Source organism: Zalophus californianus, chromosome 5 (genome assembly GCF_009762305.2).
Source record: "Zalophus californianus isolate mZalCal1 chromosome 5, mZalCal1.pri.v2, whole genome shotgun sequence".
NCBI lineage: Eukaryota > Metazoa > Chordata > Mammalia > Carnivora > Otariidae > Zalophus > Zalophus californianus.
The window spans coordinates 84,861,543-84,881,083 of record NC_045599.1 but is presented as its reverse complement, the minus strand read 5'-3'; the positions used below and the strand labels follow the sequence as shown (position 1 = coordinate 84,881,083).

At 37.6% G+C, this 19,541-nt stretch overlaps 1 protein-coding gene across 6 annotated transcripts in view; it reads right to left on the bottom strand.

Annotated features, from left to right (window-relative positions):
• FER (FER tyrosine kinase) overlaps nt 1-19,541 on the bottom strand; it is a 449,342-nt gene that overhangs the window by 392,845 nt on the left and 36,956 nt on the right. For 5 of the 6 annotated variants that reach the window (XR_003522180.2, XM_027606296.2, XM_027606297.2 and 2 more), the window contains exon 2: nt 14,961-15,106. The exons of the other annotated variant lie outside the window; for it this stretch is intronic. The gene's annotated coding sequence lies outside the window, so the exon portion shown is untranslated. The remainder of the gene's footprint in view (nt 1-14,960; nt 15,107-19,541) is intronic. 6 annotated transcript variants of the gene reach the window in all.

Here is a 19,541-nt window from a genome sequence, read left to right as displayed (position 1 = left end):
TAGGAGTCCCTCTGACAACAACTGGAGAGCCAGACACCACCAAAAGAGAAATTATTTGTGAGCCCCACCAAAAATAAACAGCCAGAAGAAGCACTCTCCTTACCTGCTAGGCCTGAGAATCCCCTTTTCCACAAAGAGAAACTGAATGAGGTAAGAAGAACCAGCAAAGAGACCCAGCTATCAAGTCAGGAAACCTCTTTGTTCTCACAGGTCTGAGGTCCTCCTTCCCCACCAGAGATACCAGAGCAGGCAAGCAGAACCAACAAAACAAACCCAGCTGAAGCTGCTGCTCAAGACTTTCCTCTCCTGCCCAGGGACATCAGGACAGCAAGGGGGCACAGTAAGGAAATTCTACCTTAGCCCTTTTCTACCAATAGATATCTAGGAGCTCAGCCTAAGAAAAACATCTTCTACTCTGCAGCACCAGCAGGAACCAGTGGGAGCCCTAGTTATATCAGACAAACAAAGCAAACCAAAATAACAGCACAAAGATTCTCACAATTAACTGTCATTGAAACCAAAGCGCATAAAAATAGGCCAAAAGGTCTGCATGCGAAACCTAAACAGAGGGACTTCCTGTGAATATAAAACATTGAAACAGACCCCAGGGTCTCTGACATTAATAGATAAAATATCTAAGATTCAATTGAAAAATCACCTCTCATACCAAGAACCAAGAAAATCACAGCTTGAATGAGAAAAGACAATCAACTAATGCCAGCACTGAGATGAATTAGATGTTGGAATTATCTGAAAAGGATTTTAAATCAGCTATCTTAAAAATGCTTCATCAGTTATAAATTCTCTTAAAAACAAATGTAAAAATGGAAAATCTAAGCAAAGAAATAGAAGTTATAAAAATAACCAGATGGAACTTACAGAACTAAAATATGCAATAACAGGAATAAAAAACTCACTAGATAAGCTCATTAGAAGAGCAGAGATGAAAGAGGGTACAATCAGTGCATGTAAGGACAGAGTAAAAGAATTCAACCAATCCAAACAACAGAGAGAAAATAGACTGACAAAAAAGAATAAAGCCTTGGAGACCTGTGTGACAATAACAAAAGATCCAACATTTATATCATCTGGGTTCTGGAAAGAGGAGAAAGAGAGTGGGCTGAAAAATTATTCAAAGAAGTATGTCCATCTTGGGGAATAAGCTAATATAAAGTCACAGAAATCAAGACAGTGTGATCCTCGTAGAGTATAACAACAGATCAGTGGAACAGAATAGAGAACCCAGAAATAAATCCACACAAATATGCTCAACTGCTTCTTGACAAAGGTCCAAAAGCAGTTCAGTGGTACGGGAGCAGCTGGATAGCTATAGGCCAAGAAAAAAAAGAGAGAGCAAGAGAGAGACAGAGAGATAATCTGGACCTAACATCTCACACAAAAATTAACTCAAAAGGATCATGAACTGGGGCACCTGGATGGCTCAGTTAGTTAAGTGTCTGACTCTTGATTTCGGCTCAGGTCGTGATCTCAGGGTTGTGAGATCGAGCTTGTGCTGGGTACGGAGCCTACTTGTGATTCTCTCTCTGCCTCTCCTTCTGCCCCTCCACCCCCTACCTGACTCCCGCGCGTGCGCGCACATGCTCTCAAAAAAAAAGGATCATGAACTTAAATATAAATATAAAACTTCTAGGGAAAAAAAAGATATCTTCTGGATCTAAAGCTAGGCAAAGTTCTTAGATTTGACACAAAAACATAATCCATAAAAAAGAAAAATCAATAAATTGGGCCTCATCAGAAGTAAAAACTTTTGCCTGTGAAAGCCCATGTGAACAGGATAAAAGACAAGCTACAGACTTTGAAAAAATATTTGCAAATGATATATCTGACAGAAGTCTAGTATCTAGAATAAAGAAAAAGCTCTCAAATTCAACAGGTAACAACAACAATCTAACTAGAAAATGAGCAAAAGACATGAACACACATTGCACAGAAAAGGATACAAAAATGGCAAATAAGCACATGAAAAGATATTCAACATAATTAGGCATCAGGGAAATGCAGTTAAAACTACAACGAGAGGGGTGCTTGGCTGGCTCAATGGTGGAGCGTGTGACTCTTGACCTCAGGGTCATGAGTTCAAGCCCTGTGTTGGGCATGAAACCTACTTAAAAATAAATAAATAAAAATAAGGGACGCTTGGGTGGCTCAGTCGGTGAAGCATCTACCTTAGGCTCAGGTCATGATTCCAGGGTCCTGGGATCGAGTCCCACATCGGACTCCTTGCTAAGCGGGGAGCCTGCTTCTCCCTCTGCCTGCCACTCCCCCTGCTTGTGCTCTCTCTCTCTGACAAATAAATAAATAAAATCTTAAATAAATAAAATTATTAAAAAGCTACAATGAGATATCATTACATACTTACCAGAATGGCTAAAATAAAATATAATGACAAAACCAAATGGTTGTGGGAATATGGGAAAAACTGGATCACTCATTTGTTGCTGGTCAGAAGACAAAATGGTACATCCACTCTGATTTCTGATAAAACTAAACATCCAGCTACATTATGACCCAGCAATGGCACTCTTGGACACTTACGCCAGAGAAATGAAAACATATCTTCATACAAAAACTCGTACAAAATGTTCATAGCAGATTTATTCATAATAGCCAAAAACTGGAATCAGCCCAGAGATCCTTCAATGAGTGAATACATACCACGGAATACTAACTACAGTAAAAAGGAACAAGAACAAACTGTCAATATAGGCAACCACTTGGATGAATCTCCAAGAATCCTGCTGTATGAAAAAAGCCAATCCCTAAAAGTTACATACTGTATGATTCCATTTATATAACATTCTTGAAATGACAAAATTTTGGAAAAAGGACGGAATAAGGGTTGCCAGGGTTTAGGGCTTGCAGAACAGAGGGGGGGAAGCAAGTGTAGTTATAATAGAGGAACACATGGGATTCTATTAATATTGGAACTGTTTGATACTTTGATGACAGTAGTGGATACATGAGTCTATCTAGACTGGTAGCAAAATTTTATAGGACTTAATATACACACAACAAATGAATACAACTAAAACTGAGTACAATTAAAATTCATATTTCTATAACATTGGCGGAATGTGTCAGTGTTAATATACTGACTGTCATTTCATATATAGTTTTGCAAAATGTTACAACTGGGGGAAACTGAACAAAATGTACCAGGGATTATTATTTCATACAACTGCATGTTAGTCTACAATTACCTCAAGAGAAATTCCAATTTGGAAAAAAGTTATGCCCAGATCTCAAACTATAGCTCAGAAGAAGAAGACGTGGAGAGGGCATCACAAATTCAGCTACGTTCTTCCAGAAATAATAGGTAAGAACTGCCTATGTTAACCCCATGGGAGATGAAAAAAATGGCAAGGAAAGCATACAGTTATGCTGTAGCCAAAAATTAGAGAGAGAGAGACAGAGACACAGAATGGGTCAGAGGGACTGTTATATCACAGACAGATTTGTAATGTAAGTTCCAATCAGTCAGGGAAGTACTCTGCTTTGTTCCCCCAGTATATCTCCAGTGCTTAAAACTGTGCCTTGCATACAGCTGCAATAAATACCTGTTAAATGAATTAGCTACACAGCCATGCAGCACTCTATATGCACTCTCTCATGCCGCACAGTCCCTACTTCAGAATCTTCATTCTTTAGGATACTCAATAATACTAGGTATTAATTTTACAACCCTAACCTACAGGTTGAAATTCCAACTCCACTGCCTGATAATCAAAGCCCAGCCAACCTTCCCCTCTCAGCAACAGTACCACACCTTACTACTTAATGGTTCCTTACATGTCTCTGTGTCTTTGCAGATGTTCCTTCAGTCTAAATGCTTTTCCTCCCTTGTTGGCCTGAAGAATTATCAGCAGCTAGACTTTAAAGTAGTATTCTCTGTGAAGGCTTCTGTGACTATCCCCACAATCATAACCCCCCAGGTCGACTTAGGTGTTCCCTTTTCTCAGATCTCAGGGATCATGTAAGTATCTATGATTAATAGAACACTTCTCATGGTATGTGTTAGCTATTTGTTGAAATATATTTCTCCCATTAAACTCTGAAATATCACATATTTTTCATCTTGACATCAGTGGGGCTTAAGTTACTACCCAGGATACAGTAGGCATTCAATTTACTGCAAATAATTGCAAGCGCAAACTCATTTTTTAAAAGATTTGTAAATAAAATTTTAAAATAAAAATATCTATAATTTAGTAGATAGTACAAATGAGGCAGGAACAGTATTATACAAAAATGCATGCATGTTATTAGCAAAGATGTCTACTTTTAAATATCATCTTTTAAAAAGTGAAAATAACAAAACTAATGAACTATTGACTATTTAGGTTTATTTAAATTTGTTTTATTCAGCTTGTTATTAAGAATCAAGTGAGTTATGCTGAGTTTTCAATTTACCAGTTATTAAAAAATTTAAAATAACCATTAAAAATTGCTATCTTTTCAAAAATTAAAAGTTCATGCTGTATAAAAGAAATCTACACATACTTTTAAATAAAAATGGAATTTATTAAATAGCAAAATATAAAACAACTAGTTTCCTTAGTAGGATAATAGAATTCCCATGGTATTTCTTGTAAGAAGAAGGGCATATGCAAGTATTTATTCTAAAATGTCTCCTGTTTTTCAACTTTTGGCTCCACAACTGGCAACTTTTACATTCTCTGAGAATACAGATGGAAATGTTGTTTTTATATAGCATAAAGAAAGTTTAATCTGTATTGAATATTCTGTTTCATATAAGGGTGATTTATTTTAACATAGATGATGTCTTGTGGTCAAAAATATCTATTTAGTTATTTCCTTTATTTTAACATTGACAAAGAGATTCAAATATACCACGAAGGTATGCTAATTTAAAAAAATCTGCAAATAAGTGAATAAAAACTGTGTAATAGAAATAGGAAATATTTCATTCTTCCCCCAAGAGATATTTTCACAAGCTGGCAAGAAATTCAATGAGTTTGAATTTATAGCCCTTGACTAATAGAACCCAGCAAAATCAGTTTATGGTTCAACTTACTTTATTAGTATATGTTTGTTCATTGATAAAGACTATAAAATCATTAATCAGTTAAAGTACAAATATAATTATCTAATGGTATTTCTTACATTTCATATGCTTCAGTACTGACAGAAATCAGAAACAGTGACTCTATTTGAACAAAATATTAAGCTGCCTGCAGCAAGACAGAAACAAAGTCACAAAAAGCCAAGTACGCAAGTAATAACCAAGATTACAAACCAAAAAGCTGACGTCATATGAATACAAAGTGAGGTGTTTTTTTCATAAGCAGTTAAACAGGCAGGAATGAACAGTCACCAAAGTTTAACTATAAAGACAACATCATTCATTACCGGTTAATATATGCTGACCTTGGCCACCCTACAGATTCAGTATTTAAAACTCCTCTCATGCTTTATTTGAAAGTGTTGCTTTTAGCTTAATTTAAAATAAAAGTTAATTCAAATGAAATGGCACTGGATTGTCCAGCCAGCCTACTAAAGGATGATAATATTCCACTGAAAAGGAACACTATACAAGCTATACACAAATGAACAACATGTTTATTTTTGAATGAACTGTTTTTTTTTAATTTTAAAAATGTATTTGAAGTACTGACATTTAAAATTATTGGCCAAGAGCAGAATTATTAACAGAATTTTTTTCTTTGTTTTAAAGTAATAATATAAACCAACAAGTATGTATTGAGTAACCATGGGAAAGACACTGTGAGGGGTACAAAGATAAATAAAATTTGGATTACTACCTTCAAATACTTACAGTATATTAAGAATAAATAGACAACTTCATATGTAACAATGATACAATTCATTCAAAATTCATTCAGCCACACGTATTGAACATCTATGTGTTAGACATATTTCTCAGTGCCAGGAATATCAAGACCCATAAGATTACAGTCCCTATTCCCAAAAGTCCACAATTTACTAAGGGTGACAAACATGGAAACAAACAAATGCCATATAATTCAACAGGTTCACAAATATAAATGTGTTCTAAACTCGGTGGGGATACAGAAGAAGCATGCATATTTCTTTTTTTTTTTAAGATTTTATTTATTTATTTGAGAGAAAGAATGAGAGAGAGAGTACATGAGAGGGGGGTCAGGGTCAGGAGGGAGAAGCAGACTCCCTGACGAGCAGGGAGCCCGATGCGGGACTCGATCCTGGGACTCCAGGATCATGACCTGAGCCGAAGGCAGTCGCCCAACCAACTGAGCCACCCAGGCGCCCCAAAGCATGCATATTTCTAGAGGCCATCAAGAAAGGCTTCACAGAACATAAAAGCCTAAGGTATAAAGTGCTACAAAGACATAGGGAAAGGAAAAACCACAGCTGATTAGGGGAGCTCAAAAATTATTAAGAAGAGAACATCACATCACAATATATACATGTGTCACACAGCACACCTGAAACACACACAGTGTTATATGTCAATTATACCTCAAGAAAACTGGAAAGCATTTTTTAATTAAAAAAAAAAAAGGAAAGAACATCTCCAACAAGCCTGGAGGGATACCTATGAAAAGAGCACATGCACATGGGTGTATGCAAACGTGCATGCAGGAGGTGGCTGTGGGAACAGACAGTCCTGGGTTGAAATGCTAACTCCACCATTTAATAGCTGTAAAACTACATTTTATTTAACCTTCTGGAAGCCCAGTTTTCTGATCTTTAAAATTGGGATACTAATACCTACTTTGCAGGGTTGTTATGAAGGTTAGATGAGATGAGGTATATAATGTGCCTGGCTTTGGAGAGACTTATTAAAAAAAGTAATCATTACTAATAAAGCATGAGAGACAGAGAGCATCTCCACACAAGACCGGACAGAGAAGAGCAAGTGAAGAAGGAGGGCTACCTTCCAAGTATAAGTTTAAACATAAGCAAGGTTACACAGGTGGGAAAACGCGGGACATGCTGGTGAAACACTGTTAATCTGAAGGAAAACAGGGTAACAAAGATTTAAAAGATTAAGTATGGCTACAATGCATACTACCCTGTATGGTCTAAATTCTAGAAATATAACCATAATTTAGATACCTCTTAACCTTTTACTCTCCCTAAGTGATTAATTATTATAAAAGAGCTCAGGGTTCCAATTAAGGCCAATTTTTTTCCCTTCAAAGAGAGTAGCAATACAGGAAGAAGTCAAAATAATTTCAAAATCCATATGTGTACTTTAGGTTCATTAAAGATATACAGTAGCAGAGTGGCAACCAAGAAGGTTTCATAAATTATAATCCAAATGAACTAAGCCAAAGCCAGTTTCTACCCTGCAATGATAAAGCCTCTCAGAGAACCTGAATTAGACAAACCTCATGCCACTGTTGAGAACATGGAGGAAAGTCAGTTCCATTCTTGGCTTCTTTTAATAATTCAGTCTTTTCCGAATAGGCAAGGCCTAATCTGCACTCCCGCTCCATCCTTTCTCTAAAGTCATATCCTTCCAAATTGTTCTTCTAGAATTCTATTCAGTCTGTAAACAAATTTCCCTAAATCTCTACCCTTCAACTGCTTACTCTATCTGAAACCTGGATCCCCAAAAACATAGTGCTTACAGGTGGAGGCCACACCTTCCCTACATGGTACCAACCATAGCCATGGGGCTGAGGGAGTGGAAGGATGGGTAACATTAACCTTATTCCTTAGTGTCATGTCCAAATCACTGCTCTTCCAATCTCATTCAAAATCTCTTCTTATTCAGCTTTACAAGTCCTATCCCACCCAGTTTTGTTGTCTCCAAATCTTCCTTTCAGTCTCCATTTGCCCCAAGATCTTATTCTCTAACCCAATTCTTATCTTCATCCATGAAGATTTTAACCTCTATAGTCTTTCTCTTCTCCAAAGATCCAGTCAATCCAACTTCATTTCAACCATCCACTGCTATCGCCCACAGCCTAAATCCTAAACTGTTTCATCTCTCCAACAGTAAATTTTAATAGTCTAGCTTTAGGCCATAACCTACTATGTGCCATCTCTCTGGTACTGTTAACTGTTGCTATACATACTCTTCAATCTCAAAAAGATCTCCAGCCATCCACTGACTGAACTATATTCCCTAAAATTTATCAGGACCCCCCCCATATTCTCTCCCTTTTAGGCTGATGCCACTGATCATCCAGAACTGACATATTTTTAAGTAAAATGGGGTGCTACTCTTTATTAGTCCAGGACAACAGATATAAACCTGGACTGTCCCAGGCAAACTGGGGCATGTAACCCCCCTACTTCTTTCCCTACACTTACTAAATTAACTGATTCCCCTGACCTTCTGTCTTTCTATTGCATTTGTCCAAACAACCCTCAGCTCCCAGTCAATCCTTCTTCATTTCCTCTAGCCATTTTTTTAAAAAGCTTAGCTAATTAGTACTTCAGGATTGTGTTCATATCGCCTCCTCCAGGCAGGCTGCTTGGCCTCTACTCTTTATTATCATAGCATTCAGTAATGACAGTGTGTCCTATTCATGACTGTCTCTTCACGTACTCAATAAATCTTAAAGTTTTACTCCATCTCTTGTGTGTTTATTCTATAATGCATCATATAAAAATGACTACTTTTATAATTTCATATAGGTTAAACAAGTCAAAAAGAAGTACTTCTAAATTAACAGCAATTATACTAATAAAAACTAGCAGATACTTTTCTTACTCTGAGCTCCTTAAATTTTATCTTCCCTATACATTTAATTACTCTGATTTTAGGCTATTATTCTCTGCTGGTGTTTCTGTCCTTCTATATAGCCAACAAATTTTGGAATTATATGGAGCATAGGTAAAACTCAAAGGATAAGTAGGAAAAGCAAATTTCAGAACATGTACATCAAGGATCCTATTTTTAAAATTATACAAACATAAACATGTGTTCTTAAATATATATATATTTTGGAAGTCCAAATTCATAAAAATCAAACTGTTAACATTAGCTACTTTTGAAGACTGAGACCTGGAATAGTGAGAAGAATGTCACTTTCTATTTTATGTATTCCTAGTTTGTATTTTTATCATAAGCATGTATTTGTTTCATAATGAAAAAAAATATAAGGAAAAGAAAAGACTTCCTAACAAACTTTTTTTTAAAGACTTACTGATTTACTAGAGAGAGAGAGCGCATGAGCATGCGAGGGGAGGGACAGAGGGAGAGAATCTTCAAGCAGACTCCCCACTGAACACAGCCTGATGCTGGGCTCAATCCCACGACCCATGAGATCATGACCCGAGTCAAAACCAAGAGTCAGATGCTTAACTGACTGAGTCACCCAGGCGCCCCCCCAACAAACATCTTAAAACTGAATATTAGTAAAAATCAAATTTCACAGACAGAATGCTTAATAATAAAAAATTTTTCTCTTTCAAATATATTTATTTTATTTAGAAAATGACAAAGGTGCTTACATTATGATAGTTACTTCTCTGAAAAATCTCCCAATTATATTCCCACTCATAGAGTGCTCTGGTTTCATCTCTGTCCCTCTCCTAGGCTCCTGAACAAATTCCAGCTCTAACTGAGCACCTCAACAATGAATTGATCAAATCAGATCCAACAATTACTGTGGTTGCCCAGCAAAGGAATCTTTTTGTACTAGGTCTTAGTAAAAGTCTTCCATTCATTCATTCATTTATTCATCCAGTAAGTATTTATTCAATTTCTACAATATGCCAGGCACTGAGTGAGGTCCTAGGTACACAGAGATAAAAAAAAAAAAAAAAAAAAAGACTGGTCACGGGGAGGGAGCTTATTAAGGAAAAGCAGTTCTAACACACAGCGATAATTGCTATAAGGAATCCCTGTACAAAGTATAGCAGAAGCACAAGTGTAAGGTAAGCCTGGCTGGAACAAAAAGAAGTCAAAGACCTCACAGACCTCCCTAAACCACCATGAGTATCCCTTCCTCATTGACACTTTCTTCTATTCTCTCAACCCAAATATGAATCTCCCCTCTCTAAAAATGCTGCTTAAAAGTTACCTCCTACTGCTTCTCCCCAAAATACCACTTGTTCCTAAATGCCACATAATGCTTAAAGAAAACCAACCAAATCTTGAAACTCAAAGGCAAGCAAGGGAAGAAGGAGAACACTCACTGAATGCCAGCTCTACCCAAGTACCAGAGCAAGCAGGTGCCTAAATCTTTCCTCATCGTGCCCAGCTCTGGTTGTCTCTACTACTGTGCTTGTTTATCATTTGCATTTTAATCTGCTTCCTGCTTGAAACTGTGCATTTTTCAAAGACCAAACCTCAGACTGCTGCTGCTTTATAATGTCCATGGTGACTAGATATACATTCCTAGGTATAACCAACTGGTTAGAAGGTGGGGGGTGGGTAACAGTGGGTAGTAGAGGAACTCCTTCAGACTTCTGTCATCTTAAATGAATTGTAATCGCTGACTAGTGTCAGTGGATCAAATACAACATAGATCTCCTAGTTTTCTTATCCTTAACTTAATGCAACCAAATGTAAAAACTTCAGTGAATGTCTACTTAATGTTGGAATGATGGGGTTTAAAAAAAAAAAAAAAAAAGCTTGGAATAAACAATTTTATCTCCAGCAACCTCAGAGAAATGGAAGGAAAGAAGCAAATTGTAAATAAGTTTTGGATGAATAATGTTCTAAGAAACCAGACAATTCCCAAGAGAGACAATAAGTATACACAAACTATCTCTTAAAGAAAATATAAATCACGAAAAACAAAAAAGAGGGACTGTTCAAAATTAAAAGAAAATAAAGAGACATAAGAAACAAATGCAATGCATGAAACCTGATTGAATCCTGGATCTAGAAATCTCAGGAAAAAATTTTAGGGACAATTGGGGAGATCTGAATAAGAACCATTAATTAAAGATATTCTTAAATTAATGTTAATTTTCCTATATGTGATATTGATATTACGACCATGGAGGAAATTGTCCATGTTCTTAGGATATGCATGATAAAAACTTTGTATTATCATAATCTCTTTAATATAGTTTCAAATAATTTTAAAAATATATAAATAGGGGCACCTGGGGGGCTCAGTGGGTTTAAGCAGCTGGCTCTTGATTGTGACTCAGGTCATGATCTCAAGGTCCTGGAATCCTGCCCCGAGTTGGACTCTGCCTCAGTGCAGAGTCTGCTTGAGATCCTCCCCCTTTGCCCCTCTCCCCCTGCTTGCACACATGTGCTCGCTCTCTCTAGAATAAATAAATCTTTTAAAAACATATATGTAATATATATAAATCTTTAAAATACATATATATATATAAAGAGAAAATGTGGCAAAATGTGAACAGTGAGTGAATACAGATGAAAGGTAATATGGGTGTTCACTGTCCTATATTTTCCATTGTTCTGTAGCACTGAACTTTATCATAATGAGATGTTGAGGGGATGGGAAGATAGAACGCATGAGAGGAGGCCAGCTGGAATGAAACATAAGGAGTGCAAGCAGCATTAGTCTCAGCAAAAGTGAAAATCAGCTGTGTGATTCTGGGTAGGTCACAGAACCTCTCTAGGTCTCAACTGAAAGAGGAGGAAATAGATGACTTCAAGGTCCTTCCATCTACAAATTTCCATTATTCTACTACTTCTTCTTAGCTCTAGAACCCAAAAGATAAATATACACAAAGTGGAAAAATACATTGGACTATTCTAAGGATAAATAAAGTATTTAAAACAGCTAGCCAAATGACTGTCACATGGAACACAAACAATAAATAGTAATTCCTCTGTTTTGAGAAAATATCTTTAAAATTCTTCATCAAAAAAAAAAAAGAAAGAAAGAAAGATAGGACTACTAACTAACTTAAAAGAAATAAGTAACACAGGGGCCACCTGGGTGGCTCAGTCCTTAAGCATCTGCCTTCTGCTCAGGTCATATCCCAGGGTCCTGGGATTGAGCCCCGCATCAGGCTCCCTGCTCTGCAGGAAGCCTGCTTCCTCCTCCCCCCACTCCCCCTGCTTGTGTTCCCTCTCTCACTCTCTCTCTCTCAAATAAATAAATAAAAATCTTTAAAAAAAAAAAGAAAGAAAGAAAGAAAAGAAATAAGTAACACAGAATTGGAAAGATTTAATATCTATTCAATTTCAGTTTACACCTAAAATATCTTATCCTAATAGGCAGAATATAAATACATTCTGACGAAGCTACAAAAAGAAAAACCATAATAAATGAACCTCCTAAGAGTTCAGACAAGCTACGTGCTTTCAAGTGAACACAGTATGATATACATCTAATGATAGGATGCTCCAGAATTTGCAAAATAAAATAACAATAAAATTATATATCAGAATTTTGGGTAACAGTCTAGGGATATTTCAGACTAGCTTATAATTTTTAAGACATCTCTTTTAAAAAGACAGCAGAGGGGAGAAGGCTTAAAATTCAATATCAAAGTAGGGTCGCCTGGTGGCTCAGTCAGTTCAGCGTCAGACCCTTGGTTTCAGCTCAGGCTGTGATCTCAGGCTCGTGGGGTAGAGCCCTGCATCTGGCTGCACACTCGTCTCAAAGACTGCTTGAGGTTTTTTCTCCCTCTCCCTCTGCCCCTCCCACTCTGCTCCTCCTCCTGCTCGCAAACGCGCACACACGGGCTCTCTCTCAAAAATAAATAAAATCTTTTTTAAAAATTCAATACAAAGTTTAGCCAATTATTTTCACTTCCAAGAACATTCTGAAGTCAAATGAAATTAAATTCATAATTAATTAGAAGTCATATAAATTAAAAGGCACCACACAAGGAGCACTGTCAATGATATAATAGCATCGTGTGGTGACAGATGGAGCAGCTACACTTGTGCTGGGCAGAGCATAATGTACAAACTTGTTGAATCGTTCTGTTGTACACCGGAAACTGATGTAACACTGTGTGTCAACTATACTCAAAAAAATTTTTTTAATAAAATAAAAACAAAAAGCCATATAAATTAAATTTCAGGGGGAAAAGCAAAACAAAGTATTAACCAGAACATAGGACAAACTTGCTAGATGGTTTTATTTCCAGCATAACATTATTTCTAACATTATAATTAATTTCCCTTTTGGTGAAATAACCAGTCTTTAACATAATGGGAAAGATAGTTGTCTAAAAGGTTTCTGGACATGACGCCAGTATCCACCCAGTTGCTCAAAACCCAAAAATCTTGGAGTCATCCTTGAGAATGTTCTATTTCCATACCCAAACTATTCAAAGTCGCATAAATTCTGATTCAGATACATTTCAAATCCATCCATCTCTCTTTCTCAGGTTGCTAGCACCTTCTCAGGCCACCACTATCTCACCTCAGCTCCTAAGACTGCCAGCTTGCACTTTCACCCAGCCGGTCCATTCCTCACACAGCAGCTCAAATGATGGTATCATTTAGAATAAAATACAAGCTTCCTACCAAACCCTTCAAAGCCCTGCATATTTCTTTTTTTTTTTTTTTAAGATTGTATTTATTTATTTGACAGAGAGAGACACAGCGAGAGAGGGAACACAAGCAGGGGGAGTGGGAGAGGGAGAAGCAGGCTTCCCGCGGAGCAGGGAGCCCCGATGCGGGGCTCGATCCCAGGACCCTGGGACCATGACCCGAGCCGAAGGCAGCCGCTTAACGACTGAGCCGCCAGGCACCCAGAGCCCCGCCCTTCTGTAACCTCTTCTTGCCCATCTCTGCCTCTCTCACTAAGTCAGCCACACTGGGGTTTTTTTCTGTTCCTCAAACTCACCAAGCTTTCCTGCTCCAAAGTCCTTGTACCCACTATTCCTTCTTTCCCTCTACCGCCTCCAGCTTTATTAAGGTATTACTGACATATAACATGTGTAAGTTTTAAGGTGTACAATGTGATGACTGGATCTATGCATACATTACAAAATGATTACCCCAGTAAGGTTAGCTAACATCTCCATCTCTTCATGTAATTATAATTGTGTGTGTGGGAACATGGTGATAACATTTCAGATCTACTTTCTTAACAAATTTTAAGTACATAATACAGTATTGTTAATTATAGTCACCAAGTTGTGCATCAGATCCCCAGACCTTATTTATCTTACAGCTGAGAGTTTGTACCATTTAACCAGCATCTCCCCATCTCCCCTACTCCTCAGCTCCACCATTCGACTATTTCTAGGAGTTGGGCTTTTTAAGATTTCACATATGAGTAAGAACATATAGTATTTGTCTTTCTCTGACTTATTTCACTCCACTATTCCTTCTAATGAGAATGCTTTCCCCACCAAAAACACCACACACACATACCACCTACTCCTGAAATAGCTCCTTCTCATATATAAGTTCATCTTAAATATCAACTCCTTTTGTGACCACCCTATCTAAAGTAGCTCCTATCTCATTATCTCCAAATTATCTGCTTTTTTGCTTTCCTTCAAAAAAGTTTATTACAATTCATCATTATTTTGTCAGTTTATTTTTAAACCTGTGCCCCCACTTTAAAATACAGCTATAAGGATGGAATATCCAGCTCACTCATCATCATATCCCCAGGAGCAGCAAACTGTCCAATATGTAATAGAAGCCTATCAATGTACAGCAAACAACGAATGAAATAGTAAATGAATATATGACTATACTAAACAAATGCTATTAATGGAAATACAGAAACTAGAAGAGGAGTGACTGAGAAGAAAATAAGATATACTCAGTTTGGTGCCATGTGGTTGAAAATACAGGACTAGTGGACACACAGGCTGGAAAGGGTTATGGATTGGAATTCTGCTGAGTGTAAATGCTAGCTGAAAAAAACAATAATTACATCGCAAATGAGACAGAATTCAGCAGGATAAATGACAAGCAAAAATACATAAAACAAATATGGAATGATTGTGTAGGTAAAATAATCTAACATGAACACTACAAAATCAAGAGAAGTCAAAACTGTTTCACAGTTTCAGTTTTTAGTAATTCACTAAGAAGAGTAAAGTAATCCTACCTTACTACTATTCATTGCTGGTCATATCTCAGCTAAAGTAGCAGGTCCATGTTGAAGGATTATACATTAGGGATGAGGAAGACACTTGAGAAAATGTGCAGTAAAGTCTCACGGGAATGACCACAGGTCTGGCCAGAAAACATGAGCTGCAAGAAGAAATTCAAGGAGTCAGAAACGTTAACGACAGAGAAAAAGTAAAAATGCGCACATGGAGTATAGTAGGCTACTGTTGGAAATTAACTGTGACAGTGCATCAGAGTCACCACATTAAGAACAAGAATGCTATATTTACCTAACTTTTCCATCCCCTGCTTACTCTCTCCCATTTCTTTCCACAACTTTCTCGATGTGTAACGCATCTTAGCTTCTCCCCTAATCTATTCCGTTTTGAATAGGTAATTCATGTTTTTCTCCATTTTCATAGCATAAAAATCATTTTGAGCTTGAAGCACATCAAAAGAAGCAAGTACATTTGTTAAAATATTATTACAGCCTAAAGAAGTAATTAACCATGTAAGAAAAACTCTCAAAAGGCTGGTAAGGTTTGGGAAAGATTCTCCCAGCATACACGCATTTTCTTTAATACGCCTTAGCATGCCAAAGCCTGACTCCTCTGTCGGCTATTCTCTCAATTCATGTCACTAGGAGAATTTCTAAGGTGCTTCTTGGTCACTGGCTCTCCTCTTCATCACTGATGTCAACATATGTCGTTTACAGCTCTGTCACCAGGCCTCATTTTCTGCCTCAGGGCCTTGTATTTCTAATCCCGACTTCTTGGTTATAAGAATGTTTGCTTATTCTGTTTCCTGTCATTTCTGCCACTTCACTGACTTTCACAATAATCAGGGGACATTTCATGGGGGTTACCAATAAGATTACTCCTTCCCTCTGTCAGGAAATTGGCCAAAGTATGTAAGGAATATCTTCCAAGTCTCCCACTCTTCTAAGCTTTTTACTCATTTCCAAAAAGATTCCTTCTTGGCCCCCCAAATAAGTATATGCTCTCCTGTAGATTTGGCAAGGTTCCCAAAGCTAGAACTGGTGGGAAATCTAATCTACATATAATAAGAGTATTATTACATCCCTCTTCTTCCATTAAACTGTGACATGATTTGAGAACAGGGATTATCATCTTACTATAGCCAGCATCCTACACAATCTCTGGAACATTGTAGCCACCAAACAAGTGAGTACCGAATGAACGAAATTCCAAGGTAAATTATGGCTTTCCCTGACTTGTACACTTCGGTGTAAAGTAGGACTTTAACAAGAGTTTTTACATCAAATGGTAAAATTCATGACTTTAAATGATACTTAAATATGAAAATTTTAATCATGCTGCTGTCAACAGCTTCAGTTAAGCCCCTTAGATATAATACAGTAAACAGTGTTACTTATAAAGATTTCCAAAGAACTAAATGTATGAGTGTGTACAAAAATGTACATATTACATATGTTATCAAATTCCACTCCAGAAACAGACCCCAAAATTACTGAACTATCCATTTAATTTGAAATTTTTTAGCCACTTCTCTATCAGCAAGGTCAGCTGAGAATACCTAGAATTTCACATTCTGGTCTTTCACTGTGATATAGAAACAGTTATTTTCAAAGACCTAAGAACAAGAAAGATAACTCTTCAACTAAGATTTCATGCCCAACATTGAGCAGTGCAGTGTCAAGGGTCTTGCTCAAGGAAGCTAGTCAAAGCACCCGTCTGTTATTTGTCACTCTCCAACACAACTTGCTTCTGTAATTTTTATTTTTCAATGAAAAAACCCTATTTTCCATATGATACTGAAATAGTTTGGGTTAAAAATAAGTAACAACTTCCTTGGTGGCATTTCTAAATGGAACATTTATTTCATCAAACTAATATAAACCATTGAATAAAAACTATATTCCTTATGTTACCTCAAAGATACAATCATCCTCATCAGAACTCAGCAAAGATTCCTATAGACAAGTTGAAAATGCATAGTAACTACTTTTTAGTGCACCTTAATCTTCCCCACCAACTTCCAACCACATAGGCTACCATCTTTAACTCAAAATCAGTAAAAATATAGTTCCTATTCCTTAACTATGCTTCTCTTCATGAGGTAAGAGGTGTGCCTAGGGTGCCAAATTTATGGAGACATTCACTCTCAGGGTCATACCCTGTAGCTGCACGACCCTGAAAGCCAGTCTTATGTGTCTTAGGCATCTCCCTTGCCTCTCATGCTCATGGTGCATACTTCTCTTTCTCACTTCTACCCCTCCTACTTCTCTAATAAGTAACACCCAATTGTGATTAACCAAAATTTAATTCTGGTAAGCCAAATATCTAAAATGAAGCAATATATTTAAATATAATTTTACATCCATTTAAAATCATGTTTTCACAAAAAATTTCTTGTTTGTGATGTGATTTTGGATGAAAAATAGATGAGGTAGTAATAGCTATATATATAGATATATATATAAATGACAAGATTGTAAGTTGGGGTTTTTTTTTAACCGGTTTGCATGTACATACAAGTGACAGAGCTGTGTTGTATTTTACTCCCCTTCTTTTGGTAGCAGCACCTCAATTTTCTTCTGTTGAACTACCATTCTCTTATTTTGAATCCATGTAGTTTGAGTGACACTAATCATTCCCACTCTCAGGTTCCTGAAATAAGCACAAAGTTCCTAGAATAGGTACATAACCCAGGCCTGGACAATCAGCATATTTCCTTCCCCAAGCAGTAGTTCAGGAATGGGTATGTGATCCAATTGGACAACTAAAACTCAATCCCAAAATTTTTGCCAGAACTAATTAGGAAGTTCTCTTTTGGCTGAGGTTGCTAAACTGAAAGAACATGGTAGGCACCAACTTGTCAGAGAGCCAACCCAGAGAAAACAAAAGCCAAGAGATGGAAAGAGAGATGAAAACTCTGAAAATATTTTGCCTAATTAGCTCAAAATATTTGAGCTAATCACACCTGAGTTCAGGTGTGAATAGATGTAGCTGCTAGAATTTTAGAATTGCTGTTGAGAAACAATTCTCTCTGGATTTCCCATGTTCCTGCACAATCAGAGGCTTCTGAGCAAAAGGTACTATAAGAATAATTGCATAATATCCAGCCTTGGAAGCTAGAGAGTGTGTCTCCCTAAAGATAGAGACCTCCAATGAGCTTTGGCGAAATAAAGCCCTCTCCCTACCTCCCCTGGAAGATATTTACCTATATTCCTTTTTTTCTCATATTTCTTATGTTACTTTATATATTTTTTCTTATATTTACTTGTATTCTAGAGCATTAAATCTAAAGACACTTTCCCATTCTCCTCTGGAGAGATTTGCTTAATGAATAATCTCTCTCCCTCCGCAGGGTAATTTCAGTTCCACAACTGTTTCAGACTTAATAGTTACATGTGGCAATAAATTACTTTTTTTAATTAATTCATTCAACAAATATTTGCTGAGAGCCTACTAAGCTATGTACCATGCACTTTCCTACAAAACATCTCAGACAAAAATTCCTCCCTCATGGAGATTGTATTCTACAGAGGAAACAAAACACAAAATAAATACATAAAATATATAGTATAAAATCCTGGTAAGTGTTACAAAGAAAAAGCAGGAAGAAGGCCTGGGTCCATTGGTTAAGTGTCCCACCCTTGGTTTTGGCTCAGGTCATGATCTTAGCGTCCTGAGATAGAGTCCCACACATCAGGCTCCATGCTCAGTGCAGTCTGCTTGAGACTCTCTCTCTTTCTGCCCCTACCCCCGCCCCCACACTCTTTCTCTTTCTCTCTCTAAAATAAATGAATAAATCTGAAAAAAAAAAAAGAAAAGAAAAGAAAATGGCATCCAAGATGGTAGAGGAGTAGGAGACCTGTTTTGTCTGGTCCCAAGAATTCAGCTAGATCTATCAAGTCATTCTGCAGTCAAATGCTCTACCACTGAGCTATACCCCCTATCAGTTCATTCTGAACACCTGCGAACTCAACCAGAGATAAAAGAATAGTTACAACTCTACAAACAGAAAAGCGACCACTTTCTGCAAGGTAGGAGGTGCGGAGAAGTGAATCTGAGGCAATATATGGGAAGATAAACGGGGGTGGGAGCCTCCCTAAGCCGGCTACCGGAAAGTAATACAGCAGCAGAGCACAAAATCAGAACTTTTTAGAAGTCGGCTGCAGTGAGGGCTGTCCCTGCCTGAAACGCGCTCAGGTGGTGAAGTGGGGTGGAATCCTAGGTGAGACAGTGTGGTTTCAGGACCCTCAGGGTCACAAGGAGACCAGGAGTACGTGAGTGCAGCAGAGCTCCCAGGCATCAGAGCAGGGAAGCTGGCTGCCATCTCCGAACCCAGGAGTCAGCTCTCAGCTCTGGATTGCCATAAACCGGGAACCACAGCTGCAGGGTCAGATGATTGCTCTCCGAGCAGGGACCCAGCAAGCAGCAGAACCATGGAGAGACCCCCTTCTCTCCCCCCGCAGGAGCGACACAGATGCACGCTAAAGGAGTCTGCAGGGTTTGAAGAATCAAAGTGGGGTCACGAGGCTGAGATAGAAATGCTGGGTCAAGGGCTGGGTGAGCACAGAGCACAGAGGGAG